At 36.0% G+C, this 14,524-nt stretch overlaps 1 long non-coding RNA gene across 1 annotated transcript; it reads right to left on the bottom strand.

Annotated features, from left to right (window-relative positions):
• Window positions 1–5,709: 5,709 nt before the first annotated feature.
• Window positions 5,710–10,549, bottom strand: LOC104610154 (uncharacterized). Its single transcript, XR_737398.3, has 3 exons — window positions 10,396–10,549; window positions 10,109–10,282; window positions 5,710–6,235 (listed from the first exon to the last, which is right to left on the bottom strand). It is a non-coding gene; the product is annotated as an uncharacterized LOC104610154 (long non-coding RNA).
• Between the last annotated feature and the right edge of the window lie 3,975 nt (window positions 10,550–14,524).

The raw sequence follows: 14,524 nt of genomic DNA, 5'->3' as shown, positions 1-14,524 counted from the left end.
CAGTGTGTTGGAGTAGTAGGAAGCTCATGCTCACACCATCCCAACAGTCTCTTGCAACCTTGCATCGGGAATATCTCCCCATGAAATAAAGCACATGAATAGAGAGATATTTCCCAATGCAAGGCTGTAAAGGCTGCCCCGAACGGGTGTTGCCCTGACAGAAGCCGAACTTGTGAGATGTGTGGTGTCAGGCCAAGTTGTTAGGGTGTTGAAGCGTGTTTTGTTGGCAGGAGATCCCAATTCGGGGAGACTCGCCTTACCATCAGCAATGCATAACTTGTCTCTGCCCAATCAAGAAATACTTTTCTTTCTTCTTTGTTTTCCACACCTAGCAGCAACGATAACTGAAGAAGTCTATGGACGATCTAAAACCGCTGCTCATATGGACGATCCAACTTGACCATCTCTTGTTGATTCTCATGTAGAAAAAAGAAAAGGGTTTAATTTAAATTAAGATACCCCCTTTTTTTTGCCAGATGCATACGGCCTTCTCTGGATTGTATACATATTGCACTTGCAACTGTAACAAAAGGCATATAAAGCAAAGGAAGAGGAAAGAAAAACCAACACCAAAGACCTCTTCCTAAGTGAGATTCAATTGTGTGTTTTTTCACCGTTCACCAGTCACCACTTGGTCACCGTTCACCACTGCAGATCGGTCGTTCGTAAAGGTTTCTCTACCTTTCCCTACCTTTCCCTTCCTTTCCTTACTTTTTCCTTCAAACTAAACATAGCCTTAGATTACATCATCCCGACTCCTAGATTTCGACCTATCAGCTAGAGTCTTGGGCCTCATTAGTTTTTCACTTTTTTGGCAAGTAGGAATAAATAAGGCCCAGCATCGTTCCATGGGAATGTTTCTAGTGTTATCGACGTTCCCATAGAATAAGAATACGTTTGGTATGTAAATAATGCAAGAAATAGTCCATTCCGTAACAAGAGCAAGGCTTCGAAAACGTGTTCTTAAGAAATAAGAGTTTTTGTCATTATTTCTTAGGTTCAGTTTGAAAAGAAAACAAATACAAATATGTACAGTGCAAATGCATACAAAATAATACAAAAATACATGGATTTACACTACATATTTGTATTTGTACTCCTTCTAAACTGAACCTTAGGAACACGAAATCGAAAGAGCACTATTCTTGGGCACTTATTTAAAAATAATAAACATGTGCCACTCAATTCATGTGTGAATAAGGGGCATTTGGGTAAAATTGTAAAAAAACGATCCTCTCCCTAACAACTTGGCAAATCACCTCCCTCCTATTACTCCAACGACCGATCGCTACACCCTGTTATTGACACTAGCTAATAACGTCCATCCTTCCTATTCTTGTATCTTTTTTTCTTTCTATTATTTCGATTTAACCCTCTTTTCTCATTGATTTCTACCAACAAGACCAGGTATATCACCTTCTTTGTCCTCATTTCTCACCGGTTTCTTCCATTGACAACACCAATTAACCTTGCATTTATCTATTTATTCCTTCTTTGTAACATTGTTCTCTCCTTCATCAACCGGTTTTAAAATCTTTTCATGAGGAACAATTTGCCAAACACTTCGATTATTTTTCAAGAACAAGAAACAGAATTCTTGTTCCGAAATAGAAACTTCTTCAAGAGCTGAATTAGGTAAGAACGATGCCAAACATGGCCTAAGTTGGTCAACACAAGAATTGGCCAATTTATTCACGCTTGCTTTTTGGTATCAGAGAATCCCATAAAAAAGAACAATTCACTTGGGTAAGTATTATCTTGCACTCACTTGGGTAAATAACTTTCCTACCTATGGGGAAAATTGCTAACGCATGAAGGGATAATATTATCCTTTTAATAATGATACTTATGGATAAAATGATCATTATTTAACTTTACCAGAAAACAAAACAAAAGAACACTGGTACATGCACTTATAAGTGTTTCCGCATTTACCCAATCCATAATTTTCTTTAAGTTGTTTAGGATTTATTTTATTGAGTTTTTTTTTTTTTTTTGTTCTTTTAACTCAATGTTAGTAGACCCGGTAAATTGATTATGTTGGCAACCAAATGGAAGCAGAGCAAGATACGACGAAATGCATCTGTTAACCGTGTTGGATGGTAACACCTTTCCCCTAGCTACCTATGACAAGTCTATCGTTAATGCTTGCATTTTTTCATCTTTGGTTGAGGAAGAAACTCTTTCTATATCATTCATTGGTGGAGAATACAGAATGCTGTTGATAAAAAAGATGGTTTTAGTGCTTAGAGAAGCTGAAAGAGAGGGGAAGAGAGGGCAATTTTGGGTTTATGGAAAACTAATGGATGGGAGGTGTTTCTTCTATTACTAGAGAACCTGAGGGTACTTTAAGTTATTTTTCCAACAATAAGAGTACAATTAGTCAATTTCACAAAACCCTCAGGTTTTGGACAGGTTGAACCAATCCCAAAAGATTATTAATCATTCTATAATATAGACCTAGAACTGAAACAATTATTAATCAAGATAATCAGGTATTACCCGATTAGACTTGATTATGTTAGACAGTTTTGTATGCCCTTAGCTCCAATCAGTTTGATGTACTTATGACATTTATTGTAAATGAATAAAGTGCATATTTGATTCATGTTATGTGGTGTGTTTCTGTGTAATACCCTTAAAATCGGACACTTATGAGACTTGTGTTGGTTTAGAACGTTCGCAGCCAGTGGGTCGGTTTGGGGAGACCTATCCTGATAAGGCTGACATTGATGTACCGCCAAGTCGGTTGGGGTGACCTGTCTCTGCCACTAGGGTGAAACCCGAGGTACATGCAGTGTGGGATCAGCTTGAGACCTTGAACCGGACCAGAATTCCAGTATTGCCCTGGACCTTGGTGATTAGTGGGCAAAACTGGAATGTTACACCTGACCCCTACACTTGATTATGGCACCGCACTAGGTGGCAGATTGGGCCATCTTTGATATGCCAATCAGTGAGACCCTTAGAGGGGGTCAAAACCTGGGTATGTTGAGATGGTTCATGAACCCATCTGAGTGGGTGATCATAGTGATAGGATCAGCCCCTCTGTCGGACAAAGGTAATGATCGGGGAAATGCACTCTCTCTGATGGAAACCAAAGTTGTCGACAGTTGATTTCAATCGTTGAAATTTTGTTTTGCAAAATATATTTATGCGATATAATATATATTATAGGTTTCCAAAATTGTTTGCAAAAGGTTTTAATCCCCGGGATCCATGTAAGAGGAGAGTGCAGCACTGTACCTTGCAATCGGGGGAAAGGTCCTCCCTTGTTGAGCAGTGTTTGATCATTATGGGCTGAGAGGTTAAGTGTAAGGCCATTGAGGGTTAAACCTGATGGGCTAATCTTGCATCTGCCCACAGTCCTTGGGTGTTACAAGGTGACTTGGCCCAAGGACCACTTAGTGTAAGTGTTGGGCCCATAGAGTCTATATGATGGGCTCAAGGGGTTCACTGGGTTTTCCAGTGAATTCGGCTAGGCCTTGTGACAGAGGCTAGGCCGAACCCTTGTGGCTGATGTGTAGATCAACGTTTGGGTCTCACACCATACAGAGAAAACCCAACTAAGCAACAATTTGGAAGGCTTAAGTGAGCACATACACTTAATGGGCCAAAAGCCCAATACGAGCTGGGCTAATTAGATTGGCTTGAATGGGGCGAATCTGAGATATGAACCAGCCTTAAAGGATAAGGGAAAGTCTCGATCCACTCAGTAAGAGTTCAGATTTGAATATGATTCAAAACTGGAAACTCCTAATCGAATTAGGAGGGCTGATCATGATCTGCAGATTAGATAAGGACTCTACCTTAACACTTAAAGGGATAAACATCTCCTAATAGGATTAGGAGTTGATCCCTTTAGGGTTATAAAAGGAGGGGGCGGCAGCCTCTAAACACACTCATCTGAGATACAGATACAACACAGAAGAGAGAAATCAGCATACAGTGAGACTGTGCCAATTTCTCCCTGTCGCCTCCCTCCTGTCGCCACCGCCATTAGCAGTTCATCTCCACTCACGTGGGAGTCATCAAGAAGCGTTCTTGATTTCAGTTCTTTGTGAAAGAATTGAAAAGAAGTTATGCTCACCTGCCGTCCAGTCGGTTCTTGCGAAGGATCCAGTTCTTGTGAAGAGCGTTGTTGATTCTGCTCCGTCCTATACTGCATCATCTTCAGTGGGAGCAGTCTTTGGTGACTTTTCTGGGCGTGAACACCTTCGTTGGGGGATACTAATTCTCCATATCAGGTATTTCCCTCTCCTACTGTTTTGTTTAGATTTGGTTCAGTTCTTGATTCAAGATTGATCCTTAAAAAATTAGTTTTCTAAAATAGGGAATGCGATTCCTAATTGTAGGAAGGAAAGAAATTTTTAAAATTCGCCCATTTCTATTCCGCTTTATCCGAGCGTTCATACGATGGATCTTTCCATTCCTTCAAGATTATCCTTGATATCTATAATTAACTATGATAATAACAGTTTAAAACTTTATTTTATGATATAATCTTAATAAAAATGATAGTAAATAATAAATTGTTCATATGTTGATAAAACAAGTATTTTTAAATAAAATGAACCGGTCCTCAATCGATTAAAATCGGTTCAATAATATAGACCTTGAACCTAACCAATTTTAAATTGGGATAATTGGGTCTAGCCCAATTAGATGTGAGTATACTTAAAATCTATAATTACCTATGATGATAATAACTTAGAATTTCATTTTTTATGATATAATTTTAATAAAAATGATAGTAAAATGGTAAACTATTTATATGTTGAAATAAGTGTTTTTAACTAAAATTATCTTATATATTGTCTATGAAATTTACTCTTTTAGACAAATTATAACAAAAATTGTAATACAACCAGGAGACCTTTGTATATTATTTACTATATAATTGGTTTGGGTCTTGACCATTTGGAAACAGCAATAACCAGCCCTGACCCGATTATTAATTAGGGTAAAATATAAAAATCCTCCCTAAGTTTTCTGACAATCATAGAAACCTCCCTTGTATTTTAACTTTAACAAAAACCTCCCCTAAAATTTTGAGAAAATGTACAAATACCTCCCCTCCGCTATCTTTTCCAATGGAAAAAGAGAACTGATTTTTTTAAATACCAATTTTATCCTTGAAATTGTCCATTTAGTGTTAATTTCCTAAAATACCCCGAACCAAGGACTATCCAGTCAAATGGTCCTATGCACTTACTTTTCACTTTCCCTGAAACCTCATTGTAGACAAAGTTCAGCCACCGAAGAAGAAGCAAATTTTAGATTTTTTTTGGTATTTAACACAATACACTAACTTTTCAACATAGGTGGAAATAGCGGAACTCGAACCTGCGTCACTGCTGGACTACCCAGTTAACATGCCAACTAAGCCACCACTCAGTTGGCACAAATTTCAGATTTGAAGTATTGCAATAAAGGCTGGCATTTGAAACTTCTCTTTCACTACAACTCTATTATTCAATCATTTTCTTCTCCTTATCTTATCCATGCCTTTAGGCTGCGTTTGGAAAATTGAGTGTAAATCCCGGTTCAGGGTAAATTTGCACTCTGGTTCACTTTTACCTATATTTGGCAACATTACATTTTTGCATTGACAAATGACTGATAAATGCAGATTTACATTGACAGTAAGATGTAAAAGTACATCAATAAAAAAGAAATAAATTTGCATTCAAGTGGGCTTTTGATAAAAAAAAAAAAAAAAAAAAAAAAAGCATGTGCTTTATTGGATTTCGTATTTGCATCCATTACCGCTAAAAATCTCTTTGGTAAGAAGATAAATTTGTCAATGCAAAACTAACCCAACTTTACAATTTATATAAACTGTTTTACACTCTACATATTTGCATTGTTTCCAAACACAACCTTAATTCTTCGTAACAAAAACAATAATACCACTTCCTCATTCCCATCTTCTTCAACATTCAAATCCATGACTCTAGAGACAGACATGGTTTGAACAAGTACAACAACCAACGAAATGGGTAATATATCCAATGTTGGCGTCTTAGCTTTTGAGATCAGTGGGCTAATGTCCAAGCTTGTCCAGCTCTGAAAATCCTTTTCATGCAAGAACCCCATTTGCTTCAGACACGAATCACTTGCTCTTGGTGTTGATGCTAGGGATGACTACTAAGGAATGCTGTCAACTAGCATAAGATGTTGCTAGGGGCTAGACTGAGAGGAGTTGGATGTTGGGGAATTGACCTGATGCTTGCTGGAGAATGGAGAGATGCATTAGAAAGGATTCTGAGTTTATTACCACCATTAACACATAACATGCACTCTATTTTGTGAACCAGTCAACAACCAAGGCTGTCATCACCGAGCTGTTTGTGGGTCTGGATTTACATAATAGAGATTTGAGAGAGAAATGAATGCTAATGCCTTCTTTGAGTGCTCCAACTTCAATGGGATCTCAAATTTGTAGAGCTGATAATGATATATATAATATATGTTAAGGCCATTACCAGTAGAGAAGCGTTTTCTGAAACCAAGTATTATAAAAACTTTTGTAGGGTTGCAAACGTATTGAATCGAATTGGATATGTCTAGATCCAAATATGATTCATTAGCTCAAATTAAATCATATTTATTGGATAATCAAATTTCAAATTGAACTTAGATGTATAGTATTAATAATATGAACTAAAAATAACTTTGGTATTATATATCATGAGCAAAATTAATTGAAAATAACTTGTACAAAACTTCAACGGCAACCATTTAGTACATACAATATAAGTTTTAAGTATATGTAAGCATATTATTCATATCAAATCAGATTAGAGCATATCTGATGCAATAGGGATGAATCTCTATTTGATTCAGTTATAAAATTTGGATCCCCTTAATTGGATTGAATTTGAATTCGAACAGTCACATATTGTTCACAGCCTGAAAACGAACAATAGAACAATAATTAAATTTGTAACGTTATCACGATCAGGATCTTAGAGCCTTATAGGCCAAGGTATGTTGTGCTTGGACAACTAGATATTTTTATGTTGGATCCCTAGACCAAGTTGGAAGAAAATCCCTTGCAACCAATAAAAAACTAATCCATTGGATAGAGCCCATTCCTTGTACAAACCCCTCATTTCTTCTCCATCTGACCACATTCTTGGTTTAACTTACAAAGACCAGGGGGACTCACGTGATGCATGGACTTTGTTAATTCAAAGTGAAACCATAAAAACTCATTATAGGGAAGAATTGCAATATTGTTTAAATGGATAAATTGCTGAAACCTCCCCTAAAGTTTCCAGTTGTTGCTTATTAAACTTCAGAGAAATTTGATAATTGCAATCACCTCCTCTGAACTTTGCGACATGGTTGCAAGTAGACCCCCTTTTGTTAAAATCCTCTAAAAAGAGGCATAAAAACATCCAAAATACCCATGTAGTTACTTTTCACCAAAATGTTTTTCTTTTATATTTTCTCTTCATATGAATTGTTAGCCCAAACCCTTCAAATCTCTTTTCTCAAATTGATTTAGTTTGCAAATTTGCATTTTCATATCAATCGCTAAAGGTAAATATGCAACTTTAAATTCTCTCTTTTTTATTGTTATTTTCTTTTTTAAGTAGAAACCAGCCTCAATAGTAATTGCATGGGTATTTTGGACATTTTGTGCCTCTTATAAAAGGGGGTCTACTTGCAACTTAGGGGTGGCCATGAGCCAAGTTTTTCATGAGCTATTTGAGCTTGGCTCAACTTGGAGGCTCGCAAGCCTAATCGAGCTTCTACATATATTTACACACACACACACACACACACACACACACACACACACACACACACACACACATACATACATGCATACATACATACATATATATATATATATGACCACTAGTTTCCAATTCGAATGGACAATCCATTCTGACAAAAAATAAATAAAAATAAAAAAGTAAAAAAAAATTAATTAAAATAAAAAATGGCTAAAAATTGTTGAACCGGTCAATGGTTTAATCACCTAGGTTAACAAGTCATTGGCCAATTCAACGGTTTTTAGGTGTGGATTGAGTTTGGGGTAAAATGGGACCGTTTCCTGGACAGTTTATGATCCGAACAATCAGACCATTCGGGTCAAAGACAGTTTGAAAACATTGACAATAAATATAAAAATAATATATATAAAATAAAAATGTTATATATATAATATTTTTATTGTTATATATAATAATAACTAATTATTATAATTCTTATTTTTAAATATCAAATAAAAAAATTTATATATAATTTTTTATTTTTATAAAACACTTATCTCACGGTCAAGCTCAAGCTGAGCCAAGCTCAAGCTCAAGTTCGAGCCTCATAATTTCTTTGTGAATCAAGTTTGAATAACTGGCTATTCGGCTTGGCTTGGCTTTAATCCACCCTACTTGCAACTGTGTCAATAAGTTTAGTGGAGGTGATTGTAATTACCAAACTTCAAGGGAGGTTTCAGCAATTTACCCTTGTTTAAATTATATAATATATAACCTATATAAAAAAAAAAAAAAACAATGTGACTAATGTAATAAAATAATATAATCATTAATTCATTTTTCCATGGAAAAAATAATATTTTAAAATTTTCACAATTTATGACATTATTAAACCATCTTGACTGCTTCCTTATTGCCATCAAACCTATAATGTAAAATTTTCATATGCATTAACTTATTGACATAAATAAACTAGTAAACATGAGCATGCTTATGCATGTGGTCATTTAAAATGATGGCGATGATGATGATGATAATTTTAGTGTTCTTATAAGAACTCATGTAACAAAGATGGGTAATAACTAAAATAAATTTGCTTTTAGGTCAATTTTAAATTTTCTATTCAATTTCCCTATTGATAAAAGCAATTCTTATTGTTCACACTTATTTTTGTTTAATATGATAAATATAAAATATTAGATATGTGATCAAATGCTTTATATAATTTTTTTCACACTTTTTTTTTTATTTTAATGTATTCTCCTTTTTAAAATATTTATTTTATTATTTAATTATAATATCATTAGTAAAAGTAATCGCTTGATCAGTTCAATTAATTGTTAGTCTAGTTCGTCAATTTTTCAGTTTTCTTGACTTTATAAAAATATATTATAAATAAATATATAAATATATAATAAAAATATAAAGTAATATAAAATATATATTCAGTTAATCACCATTTTTTTATATTGGTTAACCGAAACCAAACCAACCAATTAAGTTAACTGGAATTTTTGGTTCGACTTTTTGGTTTTTCTTGCTCACCCCCTAATTTTTTACATTAATTTTAAGTTTTTTTATCATAAAATCATAATAATTAAAAATTGGCAAAGCATTCAATGAATATGGAGAGATATTAAAAAAAAAAAAAAAGAGAAACCTGGAAATACACGAGATGAATAATCTGATATAGGTGAGTGAATGGTTGAATAAAATTAATATTTAATTGTCCAAGTGGAGTTGTTAATGGATTAGGTTTGGTTCGGGACAGGGTGTACTAATCTCATTCCGATTACTAATTGGGACAATATGAACCAAGGTTTTTAAAACTGACCCAGAAACAGAACCGGTCAGGGGACCATTTTTCAGTTCGGCAGTTCAACCTTTTAGGTCAAACAATTTGACCCGTGACATCATAAATCAATTAAAAATAAAAAATAGCATAAAATTAAATATACTATAGAAAATACAGAAAATAAAACTATCTAAATACAAAAATAATAAAGTACAGAACACAGAAAATATAAAAAAATACAGAAAAATTCTAAAAAAATACAGAAAAAACACAAAAAAATCAAAAATAAAGAAAATAAAACTATCTAAATACAAAAATAATAAAGTACATAACACAGAAAATACAAAAAAAAAATACAGAAAAATTCTAAAAAATATAGAAAATACAAAAAATTCAAAATTAATTAAGAAAATGTGAGTATGTGAGTATGCGACCACACTCCCTCCCAACAATTAAACAAGGAATTGAAAAAAAAAATAATAATTAAGCAAATGTGATTATGTGACTCTCTGTAACTAATTAAGCAAAAAATTCAAAGAATCAATTAAACTACCGATGTTAAACTCTTGTAAGCATTGTATACCTTGACAATTTCACTACCGGTAGTGGTGGTCTGATAGTGTTGAGCTCACAAAATCGCTGCCAGTGGACTCTATTTTGGTCGCTGGTGATTGCCGTTGCAACTCTACCTGAGAAGCAAACTGCAGCTTCCAAGTGCCAACTGCTACTGCCACAACATGTTAGAAATCGTCGGTCGCTGCAAAATAGAAATCCACAGCATGTTAAACAACACCAGCTGCTGCAAAACCCCCGACCACCGCTGCAAGTCCTTGATAAATAAAAAGTCACTACTGGTTACAAAATACAAACCACTTGCTGCTGCAAAACCGTCGTCGCCGGTCGTCCTGTGTCACCGTCAATCACCGTAGGTCGTGGCCGCCGCAGGTCGTCGAGGTATGAGGGTTGAGTGCTTGAAAGGGTTAGAACGAATGAGCTGGGATCGGGGATATGGGGGTCTTTTTGTTTTTATTACTTTTTTTTAAATCAGTGAAAGTGAAATATGTAACCCGCGAACCACTGCCCGGGTCGAATGGTTTAGCGGTTTGATCACCCGGATCAGCGGTTCTCTAACCTTTTCAGCAGGTTTTTAAGTTTTAGCGGTTTACAGTATAATTGGACCTGGGGGGGCTGAACAGTTGCTAGTTTTTCTGGTCCAACCGTTCGGTCCGGTCCAATTTTGAAAACCATGATGTGAACCACGAAGGAGCCAAAACTGAACCAATTAGTAATCTAGACAATCGGGTCTAACCCAATTATACATGGCATTTATAATTATAATAACAATTTAGAAATTTATTTTGACAATATAAACTTAATAAAACTAAAATGAAAATATAAATTATGTGTTTTTAGTACATTTCATCTGTTGCTCATCCATGTTACCCCAAACAACATCAATACCATTTTTTTTCAAGGGTTTTTGTAGTTGATGCTAATGCCTTTGTAAAAAATGCTCTGATCCAAATGTTGCTTATTGCATGTAAGGGTGTCAATGGACCAGTTTTGGATTGGACCCTGTCCAATCCAAAATCAATTTGGATGGATTGGACGAACCAATAAAACATATTGAATTGGACCAATCCGGTCCAAAATATTTATTAGATTGGATTGGACCTGGTCTATCCGTAACAAATTTATATTGGATTGGGTTGGATTAAGCCAATATCTGGTCCATTGATATAAGATAAGAATATATGTGTCAATGGATCGGGTTTAGGTTGAAACCAATCTAAATCAAAATAAATTTGAAAAGACTAGATGGCCCAAACATTGAATTGGACCCATCCAAATTGGTCCAGAACAGTCATTAGATTGGATTATATTGAAGAATAGACCAGCCCTAGGCTTCCTCCTCCTAGCAAAGAGGGTTCTAGATCCCCTACTAAAGAGGGCTCTAGTCTTCCTGCTAAAAATGGACCAACTATTATTTAGAGAACTCCTACCATAGAGAGACCAATCAAAGCAAAAAGATAACTCTCCTCTTTGGAAATTTCCTAATGAAGTTCTTGCCGTAATTTGTTATTTCTATTCTTGTAATCGTTTCTAATTCTTTCATTATTCTTCTTGTATATATACAGCCTTGTACAAGCTCTTAATTGTCTGATGAAATTCAACCCATTCTTTCAAATCTTTGTCTTTCAAGCTTTAACTTGGTATCAAAGCCATGGCCTACAACACCCCCATTGCTTCTGAGATAACGAGCTCGAGCTCAACCTCTTCCTAGAATTCTTCCCTACCAATGAATATCAGTTCTATTCCTAATATTTCTCTTTATCTGACAATCAAACCCAATGGAAAAAATTTTCTTCTCTGGAAAGCTCAATTGCTTCCAATACTTCGAGCCCACAAGTTGATGGGGCTCATTGATTGATTGGCCAAGCCTCCCTCAGAAGTGATTCCAAATCCTGTTGACAACACTAAGAGAATTCTAAACCCAGAATTTTCCACCTAGGTGCAGTTAGATCAGCTGGTCCTAAGCTGGCTTGTAGCTTCTTCAACTGAAGGAGTCCTAGCACAAGTCGTTGGACTCTCTATAGCCGCTAAAGTCTGGAGTGCTCTGGAGAAATCTTTCTGTTCTCATTCTCGATGCAGGGTACTTCAACTCAGACATCGACCTCAAAACCTCAAGAAAGGGAACTTGTCCATCAGCGACTATGTTAACAAAGCCAAAACAATTGCAAATAATCTTTCTGTAGTCTCAGAACCGGTAGCAAAAGTAGATCTGGTTTTATACATTCTATCCGGATTGGGCAATGAGTATGAATCCCTTATTACAGCCATTACAAATCGAGCTGATGCAAATCAACTCAATATTAGTGTTCTTAGGTTACTTCTAAGTCATGAAGTCGGAATTTTACAGCACAATTTTTCTAGTGAAAATCCTAATGCAAATCTTGTAATGAATAATAATAAAAATTCAACTAATAGTTTTCAACCCTCTCAGAGTTCTTACAATCAAGGCAATGGTGGTAATAATCGTGGCAGAGGCAAGGGCGTGGTGGTCAGCCCTCAGGCCGTGGACAAGGTCATGGAAGAGGAAATAGTATTATTTATCTGCTTTGTAACAAACCAAGCGATGGAGCATTGAAGTGTTACAAAAGATTTGATCTCTCATATAAAGGAGAGAACACTTCGCATCCGGCAGATCCTACAACCTTTCACAGTGGCATGTCACACAATGGTTCTATGTTTAGAACCGGATTTGATCCAATCTAGTATCCGGATAGTGGCACCACTTATCACATGACATCGGATGCTGATAACCTACAAGTCTGAACTGAGTACCAAGGTTTTGATCAAGTCAAGATTGGTAATGGAACAGGTTTGACTATAAATAATACAGGGTCGGCTTCTCTAGTTTGCAATCATAATCAGTTTGCTTTGAAGAATATCTTTCATGTTCCTTCTCTTACTAAAAATTTGCTATTTGAAAGTAGATTTACCAAGGACAATAATCTGTTTTTTGAATTTCATTCAGATTTATTTGTCTTGAAGGACTATATGGGGAGAGTTTTACTCTGAGGACCCAGTAGAGATGGACTCTATAAGTTTCCTGGAGTAGTTCAGCACAAGATAGAGAACTCGACAGCATTTGTAGGCAAGAAAACTTCTACGACAGAATGGCATCAACGACTTGGTCATGCATCTCTCCAAGTTGTGAAAAATATTATTTCTAAATTTGGTTTACCTTATTCTAGATCTTTCAATTGTCCTTTTGTGTGTGAAGCTTGCCAAATGGGTAAAGCTCAAGGTTTAAATCTACCATCTTCAACTTCCACTTTTTTTACACCTCTTGAACTAGTTTTTTCTGATGTATGGGGACCTGCCCCAACTTTGTCCAATAAGGGCTTCAAATACTATGTTCTATTTATAGATGCATATTCTTGATTTTCATGGATTTTTCCTCTTGAAAAGAAGTCAGATGTGTTTAATGCTTTCATTAACTTTAAGAATAATGTGGAAAATCTTTTCTTTACAAAAATTAAGATGTTTCAGAGTGATTGGGGTGGCGAATTTCACAATCTCTCTTGTTATCTTGATAATGCTAGTATTATTCACCGCCTCAGTTGTTCTCATACACATGAGAAGAATGGAAGTGTTGAGCGAAAACATCGGCACGCTATTGAGTCCACGTTGTCTCTACTGGTGTCCTCCTTTCTCCCCCAATCCTCATACGCATGAGAAGAATGGAAGTGTTGAGTGAAAACATCGGCACGCTATTGAGTCCATGTTGTTTCTACGGGCATCCTCCTCTCTCCCCTAGTCCTTCTAGGCAGATGCTACTGAAACTATCGTCTTTCTCATCAATTGACTGCCAACTCCGGGCCTTGGTAATCTCTCTCCTTATGAGAAATTGTTTGGAAAGCCTCTTGATTATTCTATGCTAAAGGTTTTTTGTTGTAAGTATTACCCTCTTCTTCGGCCTTATAATGCGCACAAGATGGATTTTTGCTCTGCTCCCTATATCTTTATTGGCTACAACAACTGTCACAAAGGGTACTGTTGTTACAACCCTACTACTAGCAAAGAAATAATTGCTAGACATGTTTTCTTTGATGAGAACTCCTTTCCCGAATTAGCACAATCATCGCTACCTTCCGTTCCTGTTACTCCTACTGGAGTTCTTCTTCCCTCTTTGGGCACCATTAGTGGTGACACGTGTCCAGCTCCTGAGGTATCCTCTTCTCCCCTACCATCTATATCTGTTACTAATGAAGCATCTACTACTTCTTCCTTTGAGTCAGAATAAGAAGTTTCTCTCAATGCTGCTTCCCTATCAGTTCTGTGCACCCGCCCTATTCAGGAACTGTTGGACACAACTCCTGTTGTAGATCCTCCAATGTGCACTCATACAATGATGACAAGGTCTATGACGTCTAGGTTGGCTCAAGCATTAACTACCACTCGCCATCCTCTCCCAGCTGCTATACTATATGAT

The sequence above is a fragment of the Nelumbo nucifera genome, chromosome 4 (genome assembly GCF_055504915.1).
Source record: "Nelumbo nucifera cultivar China Antique chromosome 4, China Antique-T2T, whole genome shotgun sequence".
NCBI classification, from domain to species: Eukaryota; Viridiplantae; Streptophyta; class Magnoliopsida; order Proteales; family Nelumbonaceae; genus Nelumbo; species Nelumbo nucifera.
The sequence above is the reverse complement of the archived record's forward strand: the minus strand, read 5'-3'. Positions and strand labels throughout refer to the sequence as shown.